Consider the following 8,767-nt stretch of genomic DNA (forward strand, 5'->3'; position numbering starts at 1 on the left):
ATGCATCATTCACACTATACTCCACAATTAGTAGCCTATGGACCCAACCTCCCCTAGGCACGGTTGACCTCATACGGACTCTAACCTCTCCTAGGCACGGTCTCGAGTCCCCAGTCTCCCTAGGCCCGACTGGTGCCATTCACACAGTGTACACATAATTCACATACAACATCAGGCAAACGATATTATTCTATCATGGCAATTCCTACACTATGCATGGTAAAAGAGTCAACCACAGTAGCATGATATGCTACTTAAACTCTATCCGTAGATAGACCCACTCACCAATTACCAGCAACTGCTCAGTTATTATTTCTAAGCTTCTTCCTTGTCCTTATCTCCTGAGAACAACAAAAACCAAGTTAGAATAGTGTTCCCATCAAGATTAGACACACTGACAGCGAATTATAGCAAATTCATAAAAAAATGCGTCCGCTAAAATTTTCATGCTTAACACTTGTGCACTTTCAAAATTTACATCCTGAACACCAAAATATAAACGGGCAGCATAACGGCTAGAAAAAAGGCACTTTGGTAAAACATTCTGCCCTGTACACACAGTCGGTCGACTGTCTCCTCAATCGGTCGACTGACATAGACAGTCGGTCGACTTTTGACACAACCGGTCGACTGAATTTCCCAATCGGTCGACTTATTTGGTATCACCACAATCGGCCGAAAGTCGAACTCAGTCGGTCGGTTCACTAGCCAGTCGGTCGACTGTCGACCGACAGTCGGCCGACTGTGTTCATCATCTGCAGATTCTGAACACAACCTACGGACTTCAAGCTAAATTCACCAAAACTCGATCTAGAGCTCGTTTTCGACACCAAAACTTACCACAACTCAATTACTACATGTTATAGACTATAAACCCATAAAGTTTTGACCATAACAACATCAAATCCATGTATTTTGACACAAAATCAAGCTTATGAACAAATACACTTAAAAACACCATTTTAACACTAAATTGATCATGAAAGCTCATGATTCATACCTTAAAAGAATCAGTAGAGTGTAAAGAACGTGATTTCAAGACCAATTCGAGCTCAAGATCAACAATGGAGAATTAGGGTTTGGTTAGGTGGGAGGGATGAAGGTACGGGTGTGTGTGTGGGAAAATTCTAGAAATGGAAAGAAGAAGGCAGTACACTAGTCACATATTTGGGATTAATTCCCACACTGTGCAACACACGGGTATTTACCAGTTATCAGATATCTTTCGTACAGGATTAGGTAACCCAAACGAGGTCCAAATAAAATAAACAAACCTGTTCTGGGACCCTTGTCACAAACTGGACACAACACAAATATAATAAAACACTAATTAAATAATTTAAATAAAAAACACTTAAGACTTACACAAACCCTAAGGGCAAAATAGTCCACTTACAACTAGCCCGGGTTTCAGTCTGTTACAAATCCACCCCCCTTAAGGAGATTCCGTCCTCGGAATCTGGTCTTGGTCAAACAAATGAGGGTAGCGGTTTCTCATCAACTCTTCCATTTCCCACGTAAGATTAGAACCCAAACTGTGTTTCCACTCGATCAATACCATCGGTATCTCTTTATTTCTCAACTTAGTCACCTTTCGGTCAACTACACGGACCGGCTCTTCCACCAATTTCTTATTCAAATCGACCCTTAAATCTTCTAAAGGAAGGAGTTGCGTTTCATCATCGACTTTGCACTTACGAAGATAACACACGTTAAATGTATTATGAATACCGGCTAACTCTGGCAGAAGATCTAACACCACAGTCTGATCATTCAACACTTCACTGATCTGAAATGGACCAATAAATCTCGGTGCTAACTTACCGCGTTTACCGAATCTGATAACCCCTTTCCACGGCGAAACTTTCAGATACACTCGTTCACCCACACTAAAGGTTACCGGACGTCTACGCGGATCAGCATACATTTTCTGTCTATCTCTAGCGGCTTTCAACTTTTCTCGCGCAATTGCAACTTTTTCGGCTGTCATTTGAACAATTTCGGGACCTGCAAACTGTTTCTCCCCGGCTTCTAACCAACAAGTCGGAGTTCTGCAACGACGACCATACAACATTTCATAGGGCGGCATCCCTGATGATGTAGCGTGAGGGTACGAAATAGTATTATTTTTACTAGGAAATACTACAAAATATGACACAAGTTTTATTAATTTACGGATGGGATATACCTAAACCTTGCTACAACACTATAGGCAGTGTACCTAATCGTAGAGTAGTGTAGTTTTTAGTAAGTCCGGTTCGTTCCACAGGGAGCTAGTGATTACGTACTATATTTTTATAAAACTATATTTATATAAATATATATATATATAAGTAGTAATATTATTATAAAAGGGGGGTTTTACCGTTTAATGACCGGTTTGTCGATTCTATATTTTAAGCGCAAAGATAAATGACGATAATTAAAGTGCGTAAAATAATGACAATAAATAAAATGACAGTAAATAAAATTGCGAGTAATAAAATGACAGTAAATAAAGATACGATGAGAAATATAATAAAAGAATTATGCTTATTTAAACTTCCGTAATCATGATGTTTGACGTGTTGATTTTAATTTATTACCATGGGTTAATTGTCCTTTGTCCTGGTTTATTTGATACGTCTATCTGGTTTTTGTCCATAATAGTCCATCGGTCATAAATATAAAGTGCGAGTGTCCTCGTCAAATTACCCTTATACCCGAAGTCAAAAATTCCAACTAATTAAGGATTTAAACTGTGACGCAGTTATCACTTCTGTCAACAATTACACCAGTTATCACTGTATGTAATCTACCCCTGTTTTGATTAGATATGAATATTAATTTACCCACTTGATCAGTTTGAATAATCAATTACCCAACCCGAATAATTAATTAAATGATTATAATAGATTCCATATGAACGTCACTAAATAGGACAACCATAATCATTATTAATTATTAGGATAATTAATTTGAAGATAGGTTCGACAGACTCCAATGAGTTGTCACTCAATTAGACAATACCCCCCATCTATTAATAGTCAATAGTCCAATTTCCACAAGTGTCGGTCTTTTGCCCAAACCTTAATTATGGTACAAAGCCCAATTACCCAATTTTAGTAATTAGCCCAACATCATGATTACTTCGTTTTTAAATAAGCATAATAATAACTTAGCTACGAGACATTAAATTAAAAAGGAAAAACATAACTTACAGTGGGTATTAATATCGTAGTATTACACGGGCAGAGTCTTGACTTAAAACCCGTAAATCATTTGTTACAATACTAAACTAAATCATAATTATTAAAATTATAATTAAAATTATAATTATTTATTTATGTTATATGTTTACAGAGAAGGAAAAGAAAAAGATGTGTTTGAGTTCGTGCATAAACTGCCTTTTTATAGGCATTTGGCCAGATTTTTACTGCCATGCGACTCGCATGGGTTTATGCCTATTTTTCATGCGACTCGCATGGCCACGCTGGACAGCTCACATATCTTTTGTCTTCTTGTTCGTCGACATATTTATTAAATATATATAAAATATAAATAATTTTAATAATTATTTATATATTATATTATATTTATGTGCATAGTAGACTAGATATTTTTGGTCCATTGCGTCGGGCGTTTCTTCTTGGCTCGGGTCCCGGTTCCGGATTTTCGGACGTCCTTTCGTATTATTTTATATCGTGTACTTTGCGTTTCGCAACTTGTACTCTTGTCATTTTTAGACGTTCTTCATCAATAATTTGAACCTTTTTATTTGTATCTTGTATATTTGAGCTTTTTGGACCTTTGTGTCTTTAATTCGTCGTTTTCGCCTTTTGTCTTCGCACTTATTTAATATAAACGAATATCACTTGAAAATGGAACAATTGCAACTAAAATCTTGTCTTTCTTGGGGGATTTTGCTATGAAATATATGTTCCTTTTTAGCCTTATCAATATCCCCACACTTAAGCGTTGCTTGTCCTCAAGCAATACAGTCTTGAAATAATATAATACATCACACGAATCACTTCTTTATTCTTCACACTTTGTACATCAGTGATTTTGATAGAGCGGTATAAACAATGATATTAACAATAGAACCATGGTTAAAGGTGGGTGTGTCATCCACAGTTGCCTTGGGTTTAGGTCAACGACACTTGCAATCAAATAGCCGATTTACTTTCGGTTTCCAAAGCAAAGTGCACATTTAAAAGGCGGTTTACAGTCCCACATGACTATAAAAATGTAGATCCTTTAGGAAATTGGATCTTTATGAAAACATTTGATCTTTTAAAAATTCAAGCTAGATTTTACCCTAGACAAGTTTTCTGATTTGACCCACCATCGGTGTTGCAAAATATATTTGTGGATCAATATTTTGGCTAAAAACATTTAGGTTCGTGTAATCCACTGCTATCCCGGTATCGGAAAGCACACATCCAGTTTACTTGTTCCGTATATTACCTTTCGGTAAACTACCGTCCGGTTGTAAAGGAAAGCGATGAACAAGAAACTGTTAAGGCAATGTCTAATGACATGCATTTGTTCATGGTCTAATTACGTGTCGGATGCTAGTACTATCCTTGGTAAGAGCAATAGTAAAGATCATCCTATGATTTTTCGGTCTGGCACAAGGTCCTGTCTCCGACCATGCTATGCAACCACCGTTCTTACGGTTGACACCCGATTTGGTTCAGGTGACCTAATGAATTCTGTTGAATTCCTAGGATTTTACGTTCAATGGTAATGAACGCATTGAAAATGAATTTTCAGAAAACAAATCGGTTTTAATTTTGATCAGAATATTTTCTCGTTCAAGCTCGAGTTTAGATATCATCGAATTCCATGAGTTTGAATTCTCAATCTTTAAGGTCAATCTCAAGGATTGAGTAATATCAGGCTTAAAAGCTGATTTTTAATCTTTAAGGAGATTATCCTTTCTGGGGATCTGATTCATTAGTCTTATCAAGCTAATTTGCACGGTGCCCCCCCATTGTACGAGATAAATCCTTCTCATGGTTAGGATAAATCTGACCACTTGGCGACCCTGTTTGATGCTGAGGTCCGTGGATTTCCTGCTGATTTTAGAGATGACTTTTCTAGATTTTTCGTCAACCTACAGCTGGTCTGGACAACAACTTCATGACCTAAATCAAGAAGCGCGTGTCTTTTTCGAAAGACTTTACTTCCTTTTAATGATGGAATTGATTCATTGTGTAGATCCATCTTTTCTTTCAAATATATTACAATAAACCGGGTAAAACTGTTAATTAAGTCCAAAACAAAAGCACCTGCAATAACTTTACAGAAACATGTGATAGATAGTTTTTAATTGAATAACTTGGTACATTCTCCCCACACTTAGTTTCTTTCTTTGCCTTTTTATTCTTCTTTATTCCTTTTTAAATGAATTCAAGCGTTTTGGGTTGTTTCTCAATTTATGTCCTCGAGGTAACGATAATTTCGGTATTAACACCTAGTTTTCATCGTTCATAAATATGTATAAACATGATTTTGACTTCATTTAATTGAAAATTTTGAAAAATTTTACTAGAAGTGGGTAGTCAGTATATAAGACTAGGGCTGTTCCTTGTTATCAGAGAGCACTAGATTCTAATACAACTACTGCGTTACTAGTATTTTAGTTGAAAATTTTTCAAATTTTCATGAAATTTGGCAATTAAACTAAGTATAAACCCGAGAGAATTTATAACCCTTCCCCACACTTGAGATCATGCAATGCCCTCATTTGCATGAAATCAGACTATAATTATAAATTCATGAGGGTGATTAGTGTAGAAAAGTGATTAAAAATACCGAGTTTGTAATTACAAAGCTCGTCGAATGATTGATGGCGCCTCATCGTTCATTCCTCCATTTGTTATATAACATTTGTTATTTTGCGTCTTGTCGTCAAAATTGGTACCTTTTGCTGAACTTTAATGACAGTCTTTGAAAGTGCGTTGTTTTACCCTGTTGTGTTCATGATATAAACTACAAACATATATACATATTTTTGAAGTTGGGTATATTTCCCCACGTTCAAAAATTTATAAAATATAATATTTTTTTTTTGGCATACTTTAGATCAATAAAATTAAAAATAATGATAACAAAATTTTTCGCCCCGCTCTCGGGTAAAGCAATTTCGGCTCTATGACCTAGTCTTCAACTCACGACGAATTTTAGAAATCAATTTTTTTTTTTAACTTAATGAAATAAAGTAAATTTTGTTTTTAAAATCACACAAAACTTAAATTTAAAAAGCATATTAATTTTTATATAAAACCTACAAAATAAAAAAAAATTCAGAATGGAGGGAGGAAACTAGTTCTTTAGTGTCTGCTAGCGGAAAAGACCAATCGGGTTCCATTCTCGGAACTACACGAGAACAGAACAACTAACTCTAGATAGCATTTTCTTTTTAGAACATTTGAATCTCCCCACACTTAGGTAGCCGTGGTGTCAAAATTGTGATTAACTTCATCGTTAATTTCTCTTGGTCCATAATCAACTTGCATATCCGTGACTTTTTCTTTAAGCCATTGGTCGGATTCCTGTGTAATATCCACAATTTCAACTAGTTTCTCCTTTTCTTTAGGTGATAGATTGGATACTAACCGGTTACATAACTTAAAGTTCCCCTTGGTTCTAGCATCGCGAATCCGTTTAATAAGTTTCTTCATTGAACTATTAATAACGAGATCATTTAATTTCGTATCAACAACGGGGTTCTTTGTTATCATGTCATCATTAGGTGTTACTTCATTTTCCCCACACTTAGGCGTTTCATTATTATTAAGCACTACCGTTGGAGTTGGTAAAACAACATGGTTGTTACCAATCGTTTTTGCTGGTTCAATGGTTTTGGTTGGTGGAGATTTAGACTTTCGAATCATAAAGGTGATCAATTTGTTACCACTACTAAGTGTCATTCTTCCATTTCCTACATCAAATAACGCCCCGGTGGACGCAAAGAATGGTCGACCTAAAATTAGAGGAATGTTTGGGTCCTCTTCTATGTCAATGACAATGAATTCGACTAGAAAGGTTAAATTACCTACTTGAATGGGTAGGTTGTCAGCAATTCCAACTGGGTGCTTAATGGTTTGATCAAAGAGTCGAACACTCATATCCGTTGGACTTAACTTACCTACACATAATCTCTTATATAAGGAAAGAGGCATAACACTTACACTTGCACCTAAATCTGCTAGTGCATCATACATGACACAATCACTAAGTAGACAAGGAACAATAAATTCACCCGGATCACCTACCCTAGGTGGAGGTTTTGGTGGAACTGTCTTCACCGGGTTTATATTTACGGCTTTTGTTTCTTGCACTTTCTTATTCTTTTTCTTCTTCTTCTTTCCAGAGGTATCACAATCTTTATTACCTATTACTTGCTCATACTCAACTCCTTTTCTTGGAAACGGGATGGGTGGTCTGTATGGTGCCACCACTGGCTTTACATACTCGGGTGGTGGTGGTGGTGTAACTTCTTCATTGTTACTTACATCTAAAACTTTCCCATCTTCTGGTATTGGTTTTTCAGAATTTGTTGATATCATGTTAACATTTTCATTCCGAGGATTTACTTCATTATTACTCGGTAGCTTTCCTTGTTCCCTTTCTCTCATCAATCTAACAAGAGTACCTACTTGTTTTTCTAGATTCAAAATGGAAGCTTGTTGAGTTCTAAATGACTGCTCAAACCTCTCATTCGTTTGGGTTTGAGTTTCAATAAATTGTGTTTGAGATTCAACTAGCTTAAATACCACTTCTTCCAGATTTGACTTCTTCTCGTCGGTTTGTTGTGGTGGTTTATACAAGCCAGGTCTTTGTTGATTGAAAGTGTTGTTTTGAGTTGGTTGGTTATTCGGACCTTGTTGGTTATACGAGTTATTGTCGGGTCCTTTTGGATTGTAAAGAATGTTTTGATTTCGATTGAAGTTTGGCCTTGGCGGTTGATAATTATTCTGATAACTATTTTCCAGCCTTTGGTTCATGTAGACAACATTCTCACGTTGTTCCATCGTTTGTTCAATGTGACAGTCTTTCATTAAGTGTGGTCCACCGCATTGCTCACAACTGATTCGTATTGCGTGAATATCTTTATTCATCTTTTCCATTCGTCTTTCGAAAGCATCTATTTTTGCGGAAACGGAATCAAAATCATGGCTAGAATCGGCTCTAGCCGCTTTAGATGAACGAAAAATATCTTTTTCTTGATGCCACTCATGAGAGTGGGAGGCTGTGTTATCAATAATTTTGTAAGCTTCAGTTGCGGTTTTCTTCATAATGGAACCACCAGCTGTTATGTCGATGTCTTTTCGTGTAGCAACGTTGACACCTTGGTAGAATATTTGTACTATTTGATAAGTGTCTAAACCGTGTTGAGGACATCCTCTCAACATCCTTCCGAATCTTGTCCACGCCTCATATAATGTTTCATTTGGCTTTTGTGTGAACGTAACAATTTCTCCTTGAAGTCTCACGGCTTTAGATGCCGGAAAGAATCTTTGAAGAAATTTTTCAACTAAGACATCCCATGTGTCAATCGCCCCTTCAGGTAACGATTCCAACCAATCTTTGGCTTCTCCCTTTAAAGTCCAGGGAAATAACATGAGATATATCTGTTCATCCTCCACTTCTCGGATTTTGAATAGTGTACAAATTCTTTTAAACGTACGAAGGTGTTCGTTAGGATCTTCATTCGGTGCACCACTGAATTGGCATTGGTTAGTTACCATGTGTAGAATTTGTCCTTTGATTTCAT

The 8,767-nt window shown here is 36.4% G+C and overlaps 1 non-coding gene across 1 annotated transcript; it reads left to right on the plus strand.

The window, feature by feature from the left end:
- Positions 1-8,376: 8,376 nt before the first annotated feature.
- Positions 8,377-8,483, plus strand: LOC139869546 (small nucleolar RNA R71). Its single transcript, XR_011766154.1, has one exon. It is a non-coding gene; the product is annotated as a small nucleolar RNA R71 (small nucleolar RNA).
- Positions 8,484-8,767: the final 284 nt, after the last annotated feature.

Source organism: Rutidosis leptorrhynchoides, chromosome 9 (genome assembly GCF_046630445.1).
Source record: "Rutidosis leptorrhynchoides isolate AG116_Rl617_1_P2 chromosome 9, CSIRO_AGI_Rlap_v1, whole genome shotgun sequence".
Lineage (NCBI taxonomy): Eukaryota > Viridiplantae > Streptophyta > Magnoliopsida > Asterales > Asteraceae > Rutidosis > Rutidosis leptorrhynchoides.